The sequence below is a fragment of the Elephantulus edwardii genome, unplaced genomic scaffold (genome assembly GCF_000299155.1).
Source record: "Elephantulus edwardii isolate Elephantulus edwardi_28Jun2011 unplaced genomic scaffold, EleEdw1.0 scaffold00058, whole genome shotgun sequence".
Lineage (NCBI taxonomy): Eukaryota > Metazoa > Chordata > Mammalia > Macroscelidea > Macroscelididae > Elephantulus > Elephantulus edwardii.
Genome location: NW_006399808.1, coordinates 12,791,339 through 12,815,110, shown reverse-complemented (window position 1 = coordinate 12,815,110; position 23,772 = coordinate 12,791,339). Strand labels below are relative to the sequence as shown.

General features: G+C 35.3%; 1 protein-coding gene across 1 annotated transcript in view; it reads right to left on the bottom strand.

Annotated features, from left to right (window-relative positions):
• The window catches only part of FAT4 (FAT atypical cadherin 4), a 251,864-nt gene that overhangs the window by 142,651 nt on the left and 85,441 nt on the right, over positions 1-23,772 (bottom strand). The gene's annotated exons all lie outside the window — the stretch shown is intronic.

Genomic DNA, 23,772 nt, shown 5'->3' with positions numbered 1-23,772 from the left:
ATGTTCATTGAAATGAAAAATAAACAAACCTAAATTTAAAAAAAAAAGAAACCAGAGATGCCACTTAAACATATATATGCACATCTCCATTGTATTGCTTCATTGTTCAAAATAGCAAAGAGATAGAAGCAACTCAAGTGCCCATCAACAAATGAATGGGTGTGTGCCTCCCTGTCCAGATGAGGAAGAGTGAGATGGAGGGATTAATTATGGGGTTGGACAATTTGACTGGGAGCAGTTCAGGGAAATGGAAAGGGATCAGTGTGAGAAACAAAGTTTTCGAATGTTGTAAATGAACCTGTATAATAAAAAAATCCCAACAAAAACAAGAGAATGGATAGAGAAGCTGTTATATATTCACACAAAGGAATAATACTCAGTGCTGAAAAATAAGAAACTCATAAAGTACTGTACAAAATGGGTGATTCTGGAGGACATTATGCTGAGTGAAATATCTTAGTCACAAAGGGATAAATATTGTAATACCACTGTTATAGAACAGGACTTTAAAAGAAGTTGGGAGGACACTCAGAAAAGGGTTCCACTGCTTTGGAACATATAAGAGAAAGAACTATTTTAAAGGAATATATAATTAGGCATTATTTACAGGACAACAGTCCAGAATAAGAGATGCATAGTAAAATGGACTGGAGTGTAGGGGAGTGAAGATATTGTGCAACAATGAATTTTATTTCTTTTTTAAGAAAAAAGCAAACAGGAGGGAATGGAGGAAATGTGCAACAATGAATGGATGGAAATACAAGTTTTCTGTATACTTTTGTTAAAATTGCAATAAAAATATTTATATAAAATAACAAGATATATTGCATTGGATAAATCTTCTGTAAGGTGTTAAAGAGCAATGATGCCACTTTGAAGACTAAAGTACACCTGTTTCAAGCATGGTCTTTTCAACTACTTGTTATCTATCTGAAAAGTTGGAGAATGACTAGGATGACAGAAGAAGAAGTATTTAAATTGTGGTATTAAAGTAGCGTACTGAATATCCCATGGAATGTCAAAAGAACAAACATGTCTTAGACTAAGAGTAACCAGGATGTTACTTGTAGGTAAAATGGATAAGATTTATCTCACATATTCTGGATATGCCATTACGAGAGGCTAGTCTTTGGAAAATAACATCGTGCTTGGGAAGGTGAAGGGTAAATGAAACAGAAGATTGTCAGTGAGATAGATTGAGATAGTGTCTGTAACAATGGGCTCAAGCATATTAGAGATGATGAAGCTAACACAAGACAGAGCAAGGTTCATATCCATTGTACATAGGATCACTGAGTCATAGCTGACTTGATAGCATTTAACACCAAAACAATACATTAGCTGAAGGAGATCTGGTGGCTTAGTCTGAAATTAATATTTGTCAGTGTCCTCAGGTTACTACAGATCAATTTTACTGCTTGATGACTTCTAGACTCAGCTATTGAGATCATAACTTGTGTAACTTTTTTATTATCACAGCTTATTCATACCTAGCACATTACTGTTCTGGAAAAATTTATTTCTGATTTGGAAGCAAGCCCATGCTATTATCGAGTTTTTATTAGGATCACATACTCATCAGTTTTAATGATATAGTAGATATGTTCTTGAGATATAAAACAATAAATCTAAGTTGCCCTCTGATAGAATATCATTCATAACCAAATCAATTCTATTCATTACCTTGTTCTATTGTGATATCTAATTTCCATTATGCCAACATGTAGTGTGGCTTTATGGTGTTATGATGAAATAAAACTGTATTTCATGATAATTCAATAACTGTACACTCAGAATCATAACTTAAGAGAGTTTCAGTCATGGCTTACATATATTTTGTTTAAACAAAATTCCCAGCTCAGAAACTGGAATACAAACTTCCAAGCAATATCCATCACTACTTCAGAAGCTACCAAATTATATTTTGAAGGTTCAACTAAATCAATTCCATCAATTAGCTACCCTGAAAAAATAAGTGAGATTATTCAAATGCACAATACTCTTTAAAGGTTATTTATTATGATGTCACTGTAATAACACTTTCTAAAAGTCCGTCTTTTACCACTTCTACTTAATACTGAAATTGAGGCAGCAAAATTAAGTTTAATATTATACTCCACGCAATTTTTGTTTCATCAGAATGCAATGAGATGCTAAAAGACTATAATTTAACTTTCTATGTGGAGGGTCAAAGGAGGAGTTGAAGTTGAAAGCAAATTAAGCAAATTGAAACCCACAGCAGGATAAGTACAACTATCCTGCTGAAGCTGTCACTTCCTTTGACCTTGGAAAGGAAAACTCCACCTTTCCTGTCTGAGATGCATCTGGATTTGAGAACTATGTTTTTGCTCCTAGGCAATAAGAAGCAAAGCTCTCTGTGCCAAGATACCCTCCTCCACATAACTCTAAGCTTGAGAAGCAAGATAACAGGTAAGCAAGATGGAAACATCAGAACTATGATTTCAAGTAATTAAGGTTAAATTAAGGTTAAAATGTTTGCAAATATATTCAAGTGTCCTTTCTTCAAATAAAGGAATACTAAGTGACTTGACACAATAATTATACCAATGGACTCAATTAAAAAAAATATATATATATATATGGAATATTTATACACATATGGAATGTATATTTAGAATATATAAATATAGAAGGAGCTCAGGTACAGAAGATGATGAGTATGGTACATCATATGGCAAGCTTTATAATTGTTGTTCACAGAATGGCTCTGAGTTGTAGTCAATTTAATGACATTTAACCATAATAAAATGATTTGTTCAAATGAGCTTGGCACATTTTACATGTTATATAAACATCAAATAGCAAAAATGGTAGTGAAATTATGTTAAGCTTTTGAATATTTCCCTACTGTGTTGAACATATTCTGACTCATTGTGACCCTTTTGTTATTCTCATGTGTCATCCAGTTAGAACTCATTCATAGCTGACTCCATAGCAGGTTTTAAAACTTGGGGGAAGGGATAGTATGACGACGAAAGAATTTTTCTTTTTCTTTTCAAAGAGAAGAGCGAATTGGGGGAGCGGGGAAGGAGTGGGCAGGGAGAAAAGTGCAACAATGAATGAATGGAAACCCTAAGTCTCTGTAACTTGTCATTAACATTAATTTTTAAAAGTGCTCCATCATTTCTGTTTCCTAGGCTGTTAGGGGAGCAGATTGCCTTATCTTTCTCCCATAGTTTGGCTTATGAGTTTAAGTTAGTGACTTCCTTTTAATTAACAGCTTACCTTATATTTACATGTACACATATATATGTATAGTCATTGGACATTCCAGTGGTATATTCATAGGGAGCTGTGTCAAAAAAACAAAACACCCAAAAAACAAAAAAAAACCCCAAACAAACAACAAACTTCTCTAGTGATTCAAATCCACCAATTGTGCCACACAAGAAAAATAATCAATCTCTACCCATGTTATTTATAGTCTTGGGAGCCTATTAGAAGGTCAACTCTGAGTCAACCCAACTAAATGGTCACAAAGAGGGTAGGGGATGAAAAAGAGAGAGATACATACCCATTGCTATCAAATTGATTGCAACCCACATTGACTTTCCATGAAATTTCTGAGGCTATAGATCTTTACTGTGGGGAATGTGAGGAGTCTTCCCAGAACGATTAAATTGAGACTTATATCCTTCTTCCACAGAGCAGCTGGTGGCCTCAAACCATGTGCCTTTAGGACTGCAGAGTAGCTTCTTGCCACTAAGTCACCAGAGCTCACCAGGTACATACATATCCTTTGTAAAATTTCAAGTACAAAGCTGAATTAGCTTATTAAGAATAAATAAACTCAGTACCCACTTGTACTGTTGTTTAGGGGTTTAAGCTCTAAGCACTTCATTTCTTAAAAATAGCTCCAGTAAAGACCCAGATTGTAATGCAAAGGTGGGTGCCAGGGGCTTCAGTTTTTCCTTGTTTTGTTCTTCCTTTCCTCCTCTATTTTGGATGACCACTGGGAATTCTCCTGCCATGAGTCTGGGTGAAATGTTCCACTACATCCAGAACACTTCATCATGTGGCAAAGCCAAAATCTATTATGGTTTGCAAGTGACTCATATTTTAGTTATGGGAAGAGCCTAACAAAGAACGATTTACACTTAAATGCTCTAAATGTCAGGAATTTAATGTTTGGACTAGGTAGGTATGCAAAGTCTGAGCATATTCTCTGAACAATGCTTTTAGGTATTTATTTATTTACGAAGTATAACAGTCCTACTTTAAATTCAACAGTCTGTGGTTGATGTAATAGTATAATGTCTCATCTTGTAGAATTACTGAACTTTTAAACTTAACTCTTGAAGAAAATGAGAGAAAACAAACTTTGGAAAAAACCCTATGGTCTCACTCCATAAAAACAGACATGAGTTACATATGACCTATTAAGGAAAAGCTTATTAGGGCCACTTCAGCATGAGTAAGTAAACCACAAGTTGTTGAGACTACAAGTCTATTGCAGCCAAATTCTGCTCAAGTGAAAAAAAAATCATTACAAGGGGAAACTTTATATTGAAAGTATAGTTTTATGTAAAATTCCAAGAAAAAGAATGCAATTCATTGTAATTTTCTAAAGATTGGACTTTTGAATATTGCAATATTTGGCTTATATAATAAACATTATTTTTTAATATGATTTCATTCAAAATATACAAAGGAAGTATGATATGATAATGATATTTAAATAAGTAATATTTATTTGGGAATGAGAATATTCTTCTTTGGAATTTTGGGTAAATAATTATTTTATCATTTTAGACTCTATAACTTAAATATAAATTATGTGAATATTTAATACTTGTCAACTCTGCAAAGATGCACTTCTTTATTTTAATTATTCTGGAAAATGGGTAAGGAAGTAAATATCCACATTTTAAGCTGTTTTTAGTTTCATTTTAAAAATTAATATAAAATTAAAATAGAAGATATTTCTCATATAATCTACATGTATGTACTGTGACCAATTATATTTCTTAAACAAAAGCAATTGTGTTAATCTCTCAACACTTAACTTCTAGCAGTCAGAAGCATATGTTCCTACGATTTTAATGTACTTTTTACTAGGAGAAAAATATGTATGAGTAACAAGCAGGTTTGGAGTCTAGCCAGAAATGACAAGAATGGGTAGAACTGAGGACAAGACATAGTTAAACCCCATTCTTGAAAGAAAATGCTTTCCATAACTCGCTAAATGTGTGGTGACATAATAAAAAGCTAGTTTTGTTGTGCTTTCAATATTGTTCAAATTAGAACCAAATAAGGATTTCTTTTAAAGCAAAGGCAATCATGTGTGACCACTTCAACTTTTCCTGAAATCAATACTGCATAATTTCTGCATTTTAACAGATTCTTAAGGACACCCAAAAATAAATGCAGAATAAAAAGATCAAGTTAAAATATGTGTGGTTGCAACTGAAGCTTATGGAAATTTTTACAGTACTCTTCACAACAAACATCCTAGAAAAGTATTCTGTAGTGCATTTTCCAATAGATGAAACTGAATGTGTTACATACATACCAAAGAGAAAATATAGTTTTAAATAACAAACAAATTAAAAAACCCATAACTATTCTTTTACACTTTCTGTTTCTCCCCCCTTTTTTACAATTAGTAATTGTTAGAGCCCTGTAAAACAGAAACAGCTTCTATTATGACTGCTAAAAATATAGTAAAGATATTTTGCTATTTACTAAAAACAAAACTAAAAGTAAGCTGAAGTATAGACTGAATTACTGTCTCTGTTAGTTGGTGTTGGTGTAACTGTGGTACCATAGTGGATAACTTCAACAAACAGAAATTCATTCTCTTGCAGTTAAGGAGGACAGAAGTCCAAATTCAGGGTGTTAACTCTTAGAGAGAGGAAGCTTTGGTGGAGAAGTTGCACTTCTAACCCAAAGACAGAATCTTTCTGGTGGTTTGAATTCACCTTCTCCAGGAGCTTGACTGCAGAAAAATGAGTAATATCTTCCTGTGTGATTTATATCCTCCATAATCTCACTGGAGGGTCAGCCATGAGTTAGTTCTGACTGACAAGGAGTTTGAGTTATCTCTTTGAAGGCCCATCATTCCTTGAAGATCTCTATGTGTGTATTGGCCTTTTCCTGTGTCAAGGAGCTTCTTCACATAGAGACCTAGATCCACAAGGATGAACTCCTAGACATGCTATATTGGTTGTCTCTCTGGTCAATGTACTTCCCTTTTATCTCTAGTGACATAAATAAATAAATGAGAATTATTTTTTCTGCTTTGCCAAATAGGTTGTACTAGGAAATTTTGAGACAAAGAGCATTGTGGGAATGAAAATATTCTTTCTTTACTTTTAATTTGCAATGACTAAGAGTGAACCTAAAATAATGATCAAACATTCTTTTCTGTGCTTTTATGAGTTGTTAAGTCACTAAGACCTAAAGGAATATTTCACACTTTTTCATTAAGTGTTACCATGCTGCCTTTTCTCAAGTGATAATCTATAAATATATAGGCCGTCTGAGTGCTAATTCACTTTTCTCTAAAGATGCCAATGTTTTCATAAGTTTGAATCCCACTTAAAAAAATGACTCAATATTTATGTTATTACTAGAACTGTGTACCCAAAAATATGTTGATGTCCTAAACTCTTGTACCTATAAATGTGAATTTTCTTTGAAATAGTGCCTTTGAATATGTCATCAATTAAATTAACTTGAGGTCGGCCTGAAGAAGAGTAGGCCCTAATCCAATCTAAGTAATGCTCAGAAGGGCAGACGGCCAGTACAGGAGAGGGAGACCCCAGATGAGATGGATTGATACAGTAACCGGGGTGATGGTGGTTGGTATGTCAGAATTAGTGAGACTGGCTCAGGACAGGGAAGGGTTCAGAGCTGCTGTACATAGGGTTACTTTACACCCAAGAAACTCAATGGCACCTAACAGCAATAACATATTTGTTTGTTTGTTTATTTAAGTCTCTTTTAGAGTCAACAAGATTTGAGGAAGGGCCTTTGTATTTAAATCTCTCAGTTTAAGATAGGTTTGGAAGCAGGAGGGCATCTACTTCCTAAACAACATGCCTCCTGAAACTCTATGAACGTTGATAAATGTCAATAGTGGTAGAGGCTTCAGGCCTTTCGCTCATACAGTCTCTAGCGTGCTTGACTCAAAGGCAATCAGCAACAACAACAGTGCATTATAGGAGACACAGACAAAGAAACAGAGGAAGGACGGCCATATGAATGAATGGAAGAACCAAAAAGAACACATGGGGATAGGTGAAGCTGGAAGAGACAAGAAATCCTAGAGATGATGGAGGAAGATGACCTCATAGAGGCACTTATTTGGACTTACAGCCTTCAGAACTCTCAGATGTAATTTGCTAATAGGTAAAGCCATCTTTTTTGGTACTTTGTCATGATATTTCCGGGATACTAATTTGGGAGCAATGATTCAATGGTAGAATTCTCATAATTAAAGAGATCTGGTTTAATCCCAGGTTTCTGATCACCATCAATGGACCATGTGATTACATAACCTGTTAGTGGAAGAACAAGCGTTTCCATAATTGTGAATAAGTTTCACCAAACTAAGTCAGTTATGAATTGGTTTTAAGTCAATGATAATGAGTTGAATAGGATTGAGCTGAAAACAAAGTAGAAGAAACGCCAGGAGATCAAATTAAAAAAAAAAAAGCCATTGTAAGCCCATGTATCACAATTATCTGATCCTTACCAATCACTGGAATGGTGCAGTACTCAGCAGTATTTATTTATGTTTTGCATGGAATCACCATAATCCAGGCTTTCTATAATCATAAAACCAATGAAAGAAATAATTTTCTAAACTTAAATGTATACAAACGTAATAAATTTTATTTAAAATAACATTCTTAATTATGTATTGTATTTAAATAATACATTATTTTAATAGCATATTATGTAGAGAATAGATTGTTTTTGTTGTTGTTGTTGCTAAGTGCTGTTGAGTCGTAGGTGACTCATAGCGACCCAATGAAGGAAAGTCCTTGACACTTGTGTGCGTGACTTTCATTCTTTCTCCAGGTTCGTAGAGTCTCCAGAGGCAAGCTATTTATGGAAGCGTATGCCACTCCTGCTTCCAAGCTTGTTTCAAGGAGGAGGGCCACCAAACATTGTCCACCAAGGGTAATTGTTATCACATTTGACACATCAGTGTCACAGTGTTCAGCTTCACAGTGACCACAAGTTACCTCTGTACAGCAAGTGGTATGTACCAGGGCTATACGACCTAGGACAATGTTTGACGAACAACAATTTAAAACAGGCCTTAGGGCCATGGATTAGAGTCACCCACCTTTGGCTCGGTAGTATTGCTTTCGGTCCACTAGGCCAACTGGCCTCTCTCTGTGCTGTTAAGTTTAATGTAAATCTATTACATATTTCTATTTAAATAATATAATGTACTAGTAATAAGAGCATTATTACTGTGATATTAATAATATTTTGTTTCTGACATGGGAAAAACTGCCTTCTCAAAATAGAGTTTACCTTAATGATACAGATGGAATAAAGCTCTCACCCAATGAAGGATTTTTATCAATGTAATATGACCAGAACAAGAGAAGATAATTAATTGCAAAGGTCTATTAGTAACTGGAATGTGTGATACATGAGGTATGAATCTAGGAATATTGGGAGTTGGCAAAAAAAGAAATGGAATGCCTACATATCAATATCCTAGACATTTGTAAGCTGATATGAACTGGTATTGACAATTGTGAATCATGCAATCAAATGATCTACTATACTGGAAATGATAAACTGAAGAGGAATCATGTCCCATGCATGTTCAAACAAACATTTCAAGATCGGTCCTCAAGTACAACGTTGTCAATGAAAAGAGCATATCCATACACATCCAAGGAAGGCTTGTTTATATGACAACTATTCAAACATAACACTGACCACAAACAACAAAGATGAATAATCTGAACATATTTATTGACTTTTATGGCTAAAAATGATTGAACATTGTACAATCAAGATTCATTAACAGTAATTGGTGACTAGAACACAAAAGTTAGAAACAAGGAAGATTAGTAGTTAGAAAATAAGGCCTTGGTAGTAGAAATGAAATTGCATGAAAGAATTTTGTACAAGCAATGACTTACTGACTGTCTCCTGATAGAATATACAAGAATCAAATCGATTAGATAATTTAATGGTTCTATATCCTAGTCGTTGTTCTTTACTAAGTCTCTTACGAAAAGACTTCATAATTATTCCTTTAGGATATTATTGATGATTATAGATTGATATTTAATATGTATATAATATTAGTAGTTTCCTATAAAATAAATCAGAAACATATCAATTGACTTTTAAATGACTTATTAACAGAAGAACCTGTGATGACTTCTGTAAAATATTAACCTCAGAGAAATAATAATCTCTCCTAACACCACCACTCAAACATGAATTTTACTAGGAAATCAGATGAACATTGAATAATTTTAACACTATCAAAATTTATTACTGCTTGTTGTTCATTGGTGTTTTGGTTTTCATTTCTATTTTTATCATGGTAGTTATTTATATTAATCCAACAATAGAAGTGTCTCATCAAGGTGCATCTTTTAAAATGACTGAGCAGTATGTAGCCTAAACTGTTATATTTTGCAGTAGGCTATCTTGCATTGTCATCACTTCAAATAGCAAAGAAATAGTCCATTACACTCTTTAGTGCTTTCAGGTTTATTAAACAGTTTCTCACATCTCTCATTATAGCCTCATAAGCGCTCTAATTATTGAAATTGCTCTATTTTATCAGTTCTCTGATAGGATAAAAGGAGTCCCTCATTATAACCAGTGACTCTAAGCAGCCCTAAAAAAAAAAGGAGCCCTGGGGTGGCACAAACAAAATATAGCACTGAATCACTAACCTAAAAATTGGTGGTTTGAATCCTCCCATAGGCAACAAGGAAGAAAGGCCTGATGATCTATTTCTGATAGATAAATATCATTGTTGACTCTCTAGAATGTATTTCTAAGGTGAAACACAAGGGTTAAACACAATTTAGACTTTACTTAATGGTAAATGGTTTCATTTAGGACACAACTGGTAACTTCAGGCATTCCTAGGACACAGAAATTTTCATTCCAGACCACCATGATAAAACAAATACGGCAATAAAGCAAGTCATATGAAGTTCTTTTCTTTCTATCACATATAAATGCTACACTGTAGTCTGTTAAGTGTGCAATTACATCATGACAAGTCTGAAATATTTTAAGAGTTACCAAAAGAGGACATACAGATATAAAATAACCACATGTGGTTGGAAAATGGAGTTAACAGACTACTTGATAGCACTTTACCACAAACTGTCAATTTGTTAAAAAAAAAATTTACTATCTGCAAGCAGAAAACAATCTGTGTCTATATATTAAAATCCTTTGCCACGAAGGTACATCAGTGATGAATAGTAATGAGGAAGCACATAACTTCATTTACAAAAAGCTATCCTGGGCATTCTAACTCACAGCAACACTATATAACAAAGTAGGATTGTCACACAGGTACCTAAGGCTATACAATGCAGTAGCTCTCCTGTAGAGCTGGTGGGTTTAAACAGTTAAGCTATATGTTAGCAACTGAATAACTGATTGTTTAACCATTACACCACTAGTGTGTCTTTCAACAGCTACTAATAACAATAACGTGCCACTACCATTCCTTCCAATGTTGTTGTTACCATCCAATAGGAACTGACTCATAGCTGACCCTCCACTGGGTTTTCAAAGGCAGTTAAAGCACAGATTTCCCATTCTCCCGCTGAGTACCTGGTGGCCTACGAACCACATGCCTTTGGGATTGTAGTGCAGTTTCTTGCCACTAGGCCACTAGCGCACCCTTACCCATTAGGCCACCAGAACCACACTAGTAGTAACACAAAAAGTCTACTTGACAGAGGAGAAAAGTAAATCAGAGAGGTATTAACACAATTGTTGCAGAACAAAATCTAGATTTTCTAATTTAAATTCCAATGTATTCTGTCACCTCATGCTAGTATTTATATAAATCCAATGATATTAAATATCAATGCCATTGCTCAAATTCACCATTTATATCAAACGAATACATTTCTACAGATGATTATAATAACTCAAAGTGCTGCAGAAAAGTTATGCACTTTGTCACATTGACTATTTCTGATTAACATTGTTGATAAGACTTGACCCACTAAATTCAGATTAAAAGGTACTTTTACAGTATCTATCTGAAATCCCATCTCACTTCTGAACTCTGACCATAACATATGTTTATTAAGTGCCTAATATGTGTTTATTTTGTTAGAAAAGCAGCCTGATATGGATTTATCTAGTATAAGGATTGTACATATTATATGCAAAAAATAGAATTCAAGCAGCATAATATGACTCTCCCTTGGCATATTTATTCTTGAAGCAGTCTAAGAGTGTGGGGTGCCAAACACAATATTTTTCTTTTGTCACCTTGCCAGAGTGAAACTTAACCACTCAACTCCGAAAGATGTACAACAACAAGGCACAAATAGAAGAAATTTCAAATCCACTCAAATAACATTTGGGGCCACAGAAAGCATGGAGAACATGATTACCTTAAAAATAAGAATTCCTCAGCAGGCATTTGGCTAGAATCCAAGTTTCTCCTTTTCTGCAAAAGAGGTTTTCTATGTTTTCCTATCATGACATTTTAGAGAAAGCTAAAGCATTGCCAAATGTCATCTATGCATGTGGTATACTTTTTTAATCATACTTTTAAAAATAGTAATTTGCATTAAGTTTTGAGTTTTAGAGTAAGGAATGTTTGAAATTCATTGTAAAGATGTAAGAGTTAGCATTTTTCATCATATGTATATATATAATCTAACTAGAGAAAAATCACAGACTTCCTGGCTTCCCTCCAAAAGCTTTACCAGTCAGGCTCATTGGCCCAATTCCCATTCTACTCTAAAATGTCTTTTTGGTTTGCTTTTCTTTGTCCTTTTCATATTTTAACTGCACAAATTGTTTACTATTAACGCTATGGCTCTTCCCTCCAACTGATTCAGAACGGGGGGGAGGAAGCATAACTATTTAATAATCACAAAGCAATGCTAAAAAACCCAACTTGCTCAATTATATATGTTATTTCCACCGCTTGAACTACTCTCGACAAATCTGGATTTGCACTTGAATCTACTCAAGCTCCTCTGCCATGAAAAAGGGCCATTTCAAGATCTTCTACTCCTTGCCAAAGTTTCTGTCTATAAATACTTAACACTTCATACTGGCTCCAGAAAAATAACCTCCAAACTAGGAACAAATACTAAATTGCCTATTTGAGTCCTATAAAACCTAAAACAGTCGAGGGGAAAAATCACCTGGACTGGCAGATTTAGGGAGCTCCACACCATCAGGTAGGAAATTGCCTTTTCCCCTTTTGTTCATTATATCTCCCTGCCTAAGACACTGGAATTTCCACTTCATTCAACTCTTCTCCTGGTTTAAAACTATGGCAATGTATTGCTAAAAGTCACTAAACACAAATTGAAAACAACAACAACAAAACCTCTCATAGCTGATTACCTTCTTGTAGATTTTTTTATAACTAGCATGGGAGGAGACTGTCCCTCTTTCTCCTTTACATTGGTAGTGCAAATTCTTACCACCAAGCCAACAGAGCTGCTACATGTTGTTGTTACTATGGTTAGGTACCGTAGAATCAGCTACGACTCATAGTGACCTTATGAACAAAGGCTCAGAACCTTGCCCTGTCCTGAGCCAACTTCACCACCTCTGATATACCTGACCCCATTTCTATAGTCATAGAACTAGATATAGATATACAATCTAGTGGTAAGAAGCTATGCTACAATCCCAAAGGCATATGATTTGAATCTACCAGCTTCTCCATGGGAAGATGGCTAATCTCTTTCTAAGTGATTAACTACTTCTGAAAACCAGCTAGAGGTTCAGCTATGGGTCACTTCTGACTCAAGAGTACACAACAATAATAATACACAGGTATCACACATATAGAAATGCATAAATAGTCATATGTATCTTAACATATATATGTATATGTATACATATATATGCACATATATCTAAGATAGAGAAACATGAATATACAGTTCTGTACACACACACACACACACACACACACACATAGCAGAACAGAACAAGGAAACATTGCATGATTCAAAATTGAGAATGGTATATGCCAGGGATGTGTACTATCTCCATACCTTTTCATTCTATATGCAGAACAGCTTATCCGGGAGGCTGGGCTCTATGAGGAGAAATGTGGCATCAAGATTTGAGGAAGACTCATCAATAATCTGCGTTATGTAAATAACACATCAATGCTTGCTGAAACTGAAAAGGAACTGAAGCGCTTATTACAGAAGGTCAAGCACTGCAGCCTTCAATATAGATTGAAACTCAACATTTTTAAAACAATTATTCTCACCACTGGACCAATTGGCAGCGTCATGATAGATGGTGAAGAGATTGAGATTGTTAACAGATTTAGTTTCCTTGGCTCCACAATAAACACTCTTGGTACCAGCAGCCAGAAACTTAAAAGACAAATTGCATTGGGAAAGTCTGCTGTCAGAGACCTCTCCAAAATACCGCAGAGCAATGATGTCAGTCTGGAGACTAAAGTGTGCCTGATCCAGGCCACAGTCTTTGCAATCACTTGCTATGCATCAGAAAGCTGAACAATGACTAGAGATGACAGAAAGAGAATTGACCTTTTGAACTGTGGTTCTGGAGAGGGACATCATATTTGGAAGGGTGGAGAGACTGCACAAGAGAGGACGACCCTCAATGAGATGGATTGATTCAGTGACTGAGGTAATGGGAGTAAGTGCGTCAGGGACAGTAAGACTGACACATGATAGAGCACAGTTTATGGCTGTTATACATAGGGTTGTTATGAGTCACAGGCAACTTGACAGCACATTACAACAACATACTTATATGTATATGCATATGTGTGATGCATGTATATGTGTGTATGTATGTATGTATGTGTATCTATCTATCTATCTATCTATCTATCTATCTATCTATCTATCTATCTATCTATCTATCATCTATCTATCTACCTATCTGCATTTACGTGTGTACAAACATATATACAAATACACCCAGAGAGAGAGAGCAACTCTGAGTAAGGAGGTTAAGGAGTTCTGATGCCAACCCAGCAGCAAGCAGCTCAAGTACACCAACTGCTCTACAGGAAAAAGATGAGCAATTTCCTCCCCTGATTTATAGCCTCTGGAAATCTGCTTATGAGTCATTCCAACTGGATGACAATGAACATATGCAGTGCATAAGAAAATAGATTTTCAATGTTTGATTATAATAAATGGCTTCACTTTTGAACTTCCTCTTGAACACTGAAAACAATTCTCATTGAACTCAACTTTCTTTAAACAACTCAGAGATCTGCTCACATAGCTTGCAGACTAGGGGAAGTATTTCCTACTTGAATGTCCTTCAAACTAATTACAGAAGATGTCTTCCATCCCTACCGGATATTTAAATTCTATATATTCCATTACTGAATCTTATACATCTTATATATTCAATAATTTGTAGAATATTAATAAATTATGTTCCCTCAACTTGACTATGACTCATAGTGACCCTATGAACAATGGCTTTGAACCTTGTCCTATCCAGGGTCAATCTCCCCTTCTCTGCCACATCTGATCCCATTTTCATGGTCACTGTGTCAATATATTTCCTCAGGAGTCTTCCTCTCCTGCACTGACCCTTTCTCCTTCTAAGTATGATGTCTTGATGTCTTTCTCCAGTGACTGTTCCCTCCTGGCAACATGTCCAAAGTATGTGAGACAAAGTTTCAAAGTCATTGCTTGCAAGGAGTAACCTGAACATTCTCTTAGTAGTGAATAGTATATTCAATACTCTTATCCAGTATCACAACTCAAAGGCATTTATTCTTTTTCTGTTATCCTTAGTCATTGCCCCGCTCTCAGATGCATATTAAGCAATTGCTATGACTAGACCATGACCTGGATCAGGCACACATTAGTCTCTAGAATGACATCATTGCTCTTAGTCACTCTGGAGAACTCCCTGACAGCAGACTTTTCCAATGCAACTCTTTTTTGTTTGGTGTTTTTTTTAAATAATTTTAATGAGTATTTACAGAGATTTTGGATTTCCATTCATTCATTGCTGTACTTCTCTCCCTGCCCGCACCCCCCCCCCCAGTTCACTCCTCTCCTTCAAAAGTAAAAGAAACACTCCTCCCTGGGACACAATCCCCCCACACCCCTCCCGCAGCTACAAGTATATTCCACTATGCAACCTTAATTGTGGACTCTTGTGATAACCATAATACCCTATCATACATCACTTTTAAATTATTCACTCCCTCATCTGTTTCAGTGCAGTATACACAATTTATCCAGTTTTTCTCAGTCGTACCCCAACCCTGATATCAGTCCCACTTTACAACAATGCAACTCATTTTTTAACTGCAGGTGCCAAGAGGGTTGATTGTGGATCTGAGCAAGCTGATATTGTTAACAACCTTACTCTTACTCCACCTATTATATTACCAATTGACCTGGTTGTGAGAATCTTTGTTTTCTTAATGTTGAGATGCAATCAACACTGAAGATGATAGTTCTTAATCTTCTGCAGTAAATGCTTTAGGTCCTCCTCAGTTTTAGTGAGCAAGGTTTTGTCATCTTCATAAAACAGGTTGATGAGTTTTCCTCCAATCCTGATGCCGCATTCTTCCTCATAAAGTCTAACCTCCTGAATGATTTGTTCAGCATATTAGATTTAAAATGTATGGAGACAGGACACATCCCTAATGCATTCCTTTCCTAATTTTGAACCAAGCAGTGTTTCCTTGCTATGTTTGGAAAACAGCTTCCTGGTCTATGTGTAGCTTTTGCATAAGCACAACCATTCTTTTCATTGTTAGCCACTTTTCTTTTCAATTTCATAGTCAAATCCTGTACAGTCAATAAAACACAAGTAGACATAATTTTGGAGCCTGAGCCATAATATTACGGGTTAGTAAGAGATCTCTCTTCATAATTCCTTGGGGGAGGGGGCGTTGTTAGTTGCAGTAGACCAACACTGAATATATCTTTTAGGTTTTCTACTGGGAAAGTGTCTTTGTGTGTTGCTGCTCTTAACAGCTTAGAACATACATGTTTGCTGGAATTAATAAATTAGTAGGCGCTTAAAACATTTGTAAGCCTTAAAACTCTTCTCGTTCCAATTGGTATTACCTAGAGAAGGGCAGTCATCTTTGCCTTCTTCAACTCCGTCATTTTTAAAATGAGAAGGCAGGTATCTTTGGATTTCTATAAGTTAATATACTGAGTATTTTAAAATACTTGGCAGATATTTACCTCTTCTAGTTCTATAAAAAATTGGCTAGCACACTGTCGGTTCAGCATTCTGAATTCTATTTCTGAAATACGGATTCAACATCAGGACAACAAAAATCAAATACAACTATCATTTATGTATCAGTGGAGATATGCATGTTGCTATGATGTCAAAGAAAGTTTAGCTGAATTTTCACACTAAAATATGACATACTTTCAGAAATTAGTGAAAGAAAACGATGGATTACAAAAATCCTACTGGCAAGTAAACCTACGGATAGCATAAAATGAGCTCTTACACATGGGTAATTAATGAGTAGGGGGCTTTTTCTGTAGCCTTAACAACAACATCAAAAATTGCTTTAAATTGTTGATTCTGGATGAAGCTTTTCATTATAGAGTGATAAAACAAATTAATACACTCTGGAAAGTATTTTCAATGTTAAAAAAAGAAGAAAAGCATTTTGGTCCACTCAGTGTAATGGGGATGTACCAGAGAAAAGGACAAGTCACATGTGCTGGGGGGTGGGGGAGTGGGAAGTGAATATATTAGATATTTCTGTAAGGGTTATTTCTGGTTTTCATCTCGTAGGTAAAATGCTTCTCTGTCAGATTCTTGTAACATTGAATATCCAAATTAAGGCAGACTAGGAAGAAGGTTGGCTATCCAATTCTCAAATATAACTGGTCTTGAAAAATCCTATGTACAGCAGAGCACACTCAGAGTAGACTAACAGATATAACAACTGAAGTTGAGCACTCAGATTTGGAAACACAAAGGAGGAGAAACAGTTGTAAGAAGAAATTAACAACTGGTAGGTGGAATGTGAGAAGCATGAAAGTAGGAAAACTGGACATTGTAAAGAAAGAAATGGAACACACAAATATTGGATATTAGTGAAATGAGATGGATTGGCATGGGACATTTGAATTCCACAATCATATGATCTATTATGCTGGAGGTAAAAAGGTGAGAAAAAATGGGGTTGCTTTCATAGTTATAAAGGCCATTTCTAGATCCATCTTGAAATACAATATTGCAAGTGACAGGATAATACAAGGATGACCCGTAAATACCACTATCATTTAAATGTATGCACCTAAACCTAGAGCCAAAGAGAAGGGAATAGATGATTTCTATTGATTGTTGCAGTCTGATCAAACATGTAACCACAATACATTAATAATAATGGGTGACTGGAATGCAGAAGTTGGGAATCAGGAAGAAGGATAAGTAGTCAGAAATTATGGACTTGATGACAGAAATGAGGCTGAGGATATAATGATAGAATTCTGTACAATAAATAATTTATTTAGAGCAAATACCTTTCATAAGAAACATGCATGCAGGTTATAGACATGGATTTCACCTGATGGCATGCACAGAAATCAGATTGATTACATCTGTGGAAGGAACTGTTGAAGAAGTTCAATATCAGCAGTGAAAATTAGGCCAGGTGCTGATTGTAGAGCAGACCATCAACTGCTCATATGCAAATTAAAATTAAAACTAAAGAAGATTAAATCATATCACAGGAATCAAATTTTGACCTTCAGTGCATCTCCCATGAATTTAAAAACCAACTCAGGAATAGGTTTGAGGCCTTGAACACTAATGAGTAAAGACCACGTAAGCTGTGGGAAGATATCAAGAATATTACTCATGAAGAATGAAAAAGAAGGGAAAAGAAGAAAAGACCAAAATCGATATCAGAAGAGACTCTGAAGAAACCAAAACAAAGGCGAAAAATAAAAAAGTCGAGCTGAACAGAAGATTTCAAAGGGTCACTTGCGAAACCACGGCCAAATATTTATAATGAAATGTGCACGGAACTGGAGTCGTAAATCAAAAGTGCTGAACTCGCTCAGCATTTCTTAATCTGAAAGAAATGAATAATAAATTCAAGTCACAAGTTGTCATGCTTAAGGATGCTATGGGCAGAATATTGAATGATTCGGGAAGCATTAAAAGAAGATGGAAGGAGTACACAAAGTCATTGAATAGAGAATAATTGGCTGATACACAAGAATTTCAAGAAACAACCTATGAGCAAGAGGCAATGATGATGAAAGAGGAAGTACAGGCTTCTCTGAAGAACTTGGCAAAAAATAAAGCTCCCCAGGAATTGATGGAATATCAATTGATGTATTTCAGCAAACAGAGGCTGCCTTGTAAGTGCTGACCAAGTTGTGCCAAGAAATCTGGAGGACAACTACTTGGCCAACTGACTGGAAGAGATTAATATTTATTCTCATTCCAAAAGAGATGACCTGACAGAGTGTGGAAATTATTGAACAATATCACTAATATCATAGTCTAGCAAAATCCTGCTGAAGATTATCCAGAAAAGACTTGAACAGTACATTGACAGAGCTACCAGAAATATAAGCTGGGATTCAAAGAAGTCGTGGCACGTAGGGATGTTATTGCCAATGTCTGAGAGCAGAGAGTACCAGAAGAAAACATCTAACTGCCTGCTGACCATTTTCATTGAATGTCTCAGAATAATCTAGCTTTAAAAATTCCCAGATTATATTCATACTTTAGTAGCCCTTGCTACTCCTTCACTAATGCTCCCTAACTCATCATTTGTTCAACAGAAACCGAGCAGTCACCCTTACTTCTTCCAGTATGTTTCATGCCCACATTCAATGAATTAGGAAAATGAATCCCAGTGTGAAGACATTTCAAAACATCACATATATACTTGATCTCTCTATAAAATGCTATTTCAAGGTCACTGAAATATAAGTTAAATCACTCAAAGGAAATATTCCCAACTGTCACCTCATTTCTTTGTACCCAGTCATGTCTCTGCTTATGAAAATAGGTTTTTATAAAACAGAAATAGGATAAAAGCAATGTTGTTATTGTTATTAGGTGCCATCGAGTAGAATATGACTCATAGAGACCCAATGAATAAAAGATGTGAACCCTGTTCTATCCTATGCCATTCACATACATCCTGATACACAAGGGCCCACTGCAGTAGTCACTGTGTCAATTCTCCTGGTTGAAGGTCTTCCTCTCTTTCATTGACCCTCCACCCTTCCCAATATCATGTTCCTCTCCAAGAAATAGCACCACCTACTAATATGTTCAAATGAGTGAAGCCTCACCATTTTGCCTCCAAAGAGCACTCTGGCTGCACCATATCCAAGACATATCTATTTGTTCTCTTGTCCTCCATGGGATGTTCAGAGCTCTTCTCCAACACCACAGCTCAAAGGGACCAATTCTTTTTCTGTACCCCTTACTCATTGTCCAGATCTCAAATACATAGCTAGTAAATGAAAAGACTGTGGCCTGAATCAGATGCACTTTGATAAAATCTATAATGTGATGGAATATCTGTCATTTTGTTACAAGAGATAAACTTCTTAATCTGTCTCCCGGTTCTTCACATTTGAATGTGGACTAATTGTCCTGTCATCCTCCACTTCTACATTTACAGTACTTCATGAACCAACTCAATACACTTCTAAGTTACTCAGAATCTAATTCTTCCCAGTCAGGCACTTAGTTGTGAGATTCTTTGTGTTGGGAATACTGCCATTTAACCACTAAATTTTGTCTAATTAATTTCAAGTGAACCTTCAGGTTTAAATATCACTTCTACAATGAAGTCTTTAGTGATCAACAATTTAGTTTATGCTCCTTTCCAATATAGTCTATTAAATAGTGATTTTGCTGTTGATATGAAGAATCCACACAGCAAACCATACACAAAATCAAATGTTTCTGCATGCTCAATTCAGTACATTGAATATTTTCTTTGTGTTGTCCAACTATACTTACTCTCTTTTTGAGTTGTTCCTCTTAAAGAAAAACTCACTTTCCCTTAAATTTTCTATTTAATCTCTCTAGTTGCTTACTCTTGTTTCTTTGATACAATATAGATAGCTCTTAACTTAGCATTACGTTCAAAGTAGATACTCAGATATTCTTTACTGTACTATCTAGGTAATCCTACATAGAAATATTATTAATTTATTATTATTAATATCTAGCTTTACTCTACCATATATAAATGCAAATAACTTGTTCATTATGGTACTTACCTGCTATGAAATATGATTTGATAATTTCAGTTATATTTGTTCATCTATTTTTAACTAAAGGAGAAACTTATTTGTGTTTATTTTATTTTCCCCGCAAAGGACCTATGTTATTTTTTTGTGTACCATAGAGTTGGAACTGACCCATAGCTGACCATAGAGTCAGAATGGACTGATAGCTCCAGAGGCACAGGAGTAGACTGCCCATTCTTCTCCAGCAAATGATCTGTAAGAGTTTCATAATCTCTGTAAACAAGCTATCTGATGCCCAGCTAAGGAAAATGCTATTTTACCTTTTTTGACATAATAATAACATCTGGAATCCATTCATATAGGATTTGTGATAATGTTTGAATATAAGTTCTATTATTTTTATTTTTAGTTTCTTTGACAGAGTTGACAATTCAAGAAACAATATTCAGTTGAACACATTCTCTATTTTCAGCAGTTAATATGTATATTTTCCTAAAATAATTCCTATTATAGTCAGCAATGTAATAAAAGTCTGATAACAAAGTTGTACACTTTAAAATTCCTAGCCTAAAGGGTTCATCTGATTTTTCACTTTTTTTGAGATACATAATCCTATATTCTCCCTCTTATAAAAATAAGACAATCATTCTCATTAAATATCATATGACCACGTTTCACAAAGCACCCTAAGATCTTGTCATAATGGTTTTCCCAATTATTCTTTAAAACAGTATTTTAAAATATATACTTGGATGGGTAATCTACTCCCATTCCATTAACTTTTCTGAAAACTCACAGTAGGGTCAGCTGTGGGTCGGGTCCAACTCTATGGTACAGGTCCACAATAACAACAAACCTAACACTTGGTGAAGTTCTTAGAATACCAAGCTATAGACAAGATGCTCTTAAAGTGTTTACAGACTTATTAAAAGAAAAATATGTAGTTATCTGAGACCTGCAGATGAAAATAAACCCTTAGAACTCATGAAGGAAGGAGGATAAGATGGACAGGGAATCAACAGTTAAAGTGAGAAAACAATCATTCTTTCTATATGGATGGTCTATATTTCCAACAACTGCTCTCCTAACTTACTTTCTGAAAGAATTTCTTCAAAAAATAATAGTGAAGATAAAGGCAACAGAGAGTAAGAAGGGCTGATAAGACACAGTAATAATTTAACCACAGTAATAAATGATAATTGATCTTCTAAATGAAAAAGTCTATGAATGTATGAATATTCAACATGATTTTTAAACCTTCAATCAAAAAGAAAAGTAAAAAGAAATATATAGATTAGTTTAGATATATACAATATATTTGCAAATATAAATATGAATATTTATATATAACAACCAAACAATTCATTGTTATCCTATTGGGACCAACTCATAGCTGAGCATCAGCAGGTTTTGAGAGACTATACACTGCATGAGAGGAGACTATCTATCTTTCTCACTCAGATCAGTTAATTGAATTTTCACTGCTAGCCTTAGGGTTAGCCACACAATTCTTTGCCAGTTAGGGTACTAGAGTGCTCTTGTATACACCTTCACCCTCAACCTCCTTTCCTTTCTCCCTGCTCCCCCAGATACACACACACACACACACACACACACACACACACACACACACACACACACACACACACACATGATCTACTATGCCAGGGATGAAAAGGTGAGAAAAAATGGAGTTGCTTTCATAATTAAAAAGTCATTTGTAGATCCATCACTAAATACAATGTGGTGACAGTATAGTATCCATGCATATACAAGGAAGTCCAGTGAATTCCACTATCATTCAAATACATGCACTGACAACTAGAGCCAAAAAGGAGGAAATAGAAGATTTCTATCAATTTCTGTAGTGAGAAATGAATTGGACATGCAATCAAGATGCATTGATAATAATGGGTGACTGAAATACAGGGAAGAAAGATCAGTAGCGGGAAAATATGGACTTGGTGACAGAAAAGAAGCTGAAGAGAGAATGATAGAATTCTGCACATTCAATGATTTAGGCATTGCAAATACCTTTTATAAGGAACACAAACACAGATTACACACATGGATTTCACCTGATAGTATATATAGGTATCAAATTGATAGATAACATCTGTGGAAAGAATCATTGAAGAAGTTTAATATCAGCTGTGAAAACCAGGCTAGGTGATGATTGTGGAACAGACCACCAACTACTAATATAAAAGTTCAAGCTAAAGCTTGAAGAAAATAAAATTAAATCCACAGGAACCAAAATTTGACCTTAAGTCTATCCCACGTGAATTTCAAAACTATCTCAGGAACAGGTTTGAGGCTTTGAATACTGATGACAGAAGACCAAATGAGCTGTGGGAGGATATCAAGAATATTGTCCATGAAGAATGCAAAAATCATTACAAAAGCAGAAGAGGAAGAAAAAACCAATATGGATGTCAGAAGAGACTCTGAATATTGCATTAGAGCACAAAGAAGCTAAAGTTAAGGAAGAAATAATGAAATTAAAGAGCTGAACAGAAAATTTCAAAGGGAAGTTTGAGATGACAAAGCAAGGTATTATAATGAAATCTGCAAAGAGCTGGAATCCCAAAAGCAAAAGGACTGAACTTGCTCTGCATTTATTAAACTGAAGGAATTGAAAAACAAATTCAAGCCATGAGTGGTAATACTTGAGAATGTTTTGGGAAAAATGTTAAATGATCTAAGAAGCATTTATATAAAAAGAAGATGGAAGGAGCTGACACAGAAGAACTTCATAAAACAACGTATGAGCAGGAGCCTGTGGTGATGAAAAAAGATGTTCAAGTTGCTCTGAAAGAACTGGCAAAAACCAAAGGCTCCAGGAGTTAATGGCATACCAATTGACATATTTCAACAAAAAGATATGGCTCTGGATGTGCTCACTAAGTTGTGCCAAGAAATCTGGAGGACAGCCACCTGGACAACTGACTGGAGAGATCATTATCTGTTCCCATTCCAAAGAAAGGTGACCCAACAAAGTGTGGACATTATCGAACAATATCATTAATATCACATGCAAGCAAGATTCTGCTGAAAATTATCCAAAAACTACTGGGACAAAACATCACTACAGAACTCCCCCAGATATGTAGGGTGGGTTTAGAAGAGACAGTGGTACTAGGAATATCATAGCTAATGTTAGCTGGATCTTTTCTGAAAGCAGAGGATAATAGAGGAATGTCTGTGTTTCATTGACTATACAAAGGCTTTTGACTTTGTGGATCACAACAAACTGTGGCTGACTCTGAGAAGAATGGGAATTCCGAAACATTTTATTATGCTTATGGGAAACCTATGCTTGGACCAAGAGGCTGTTGTCAGAACAGAGGAAGGAGACAAT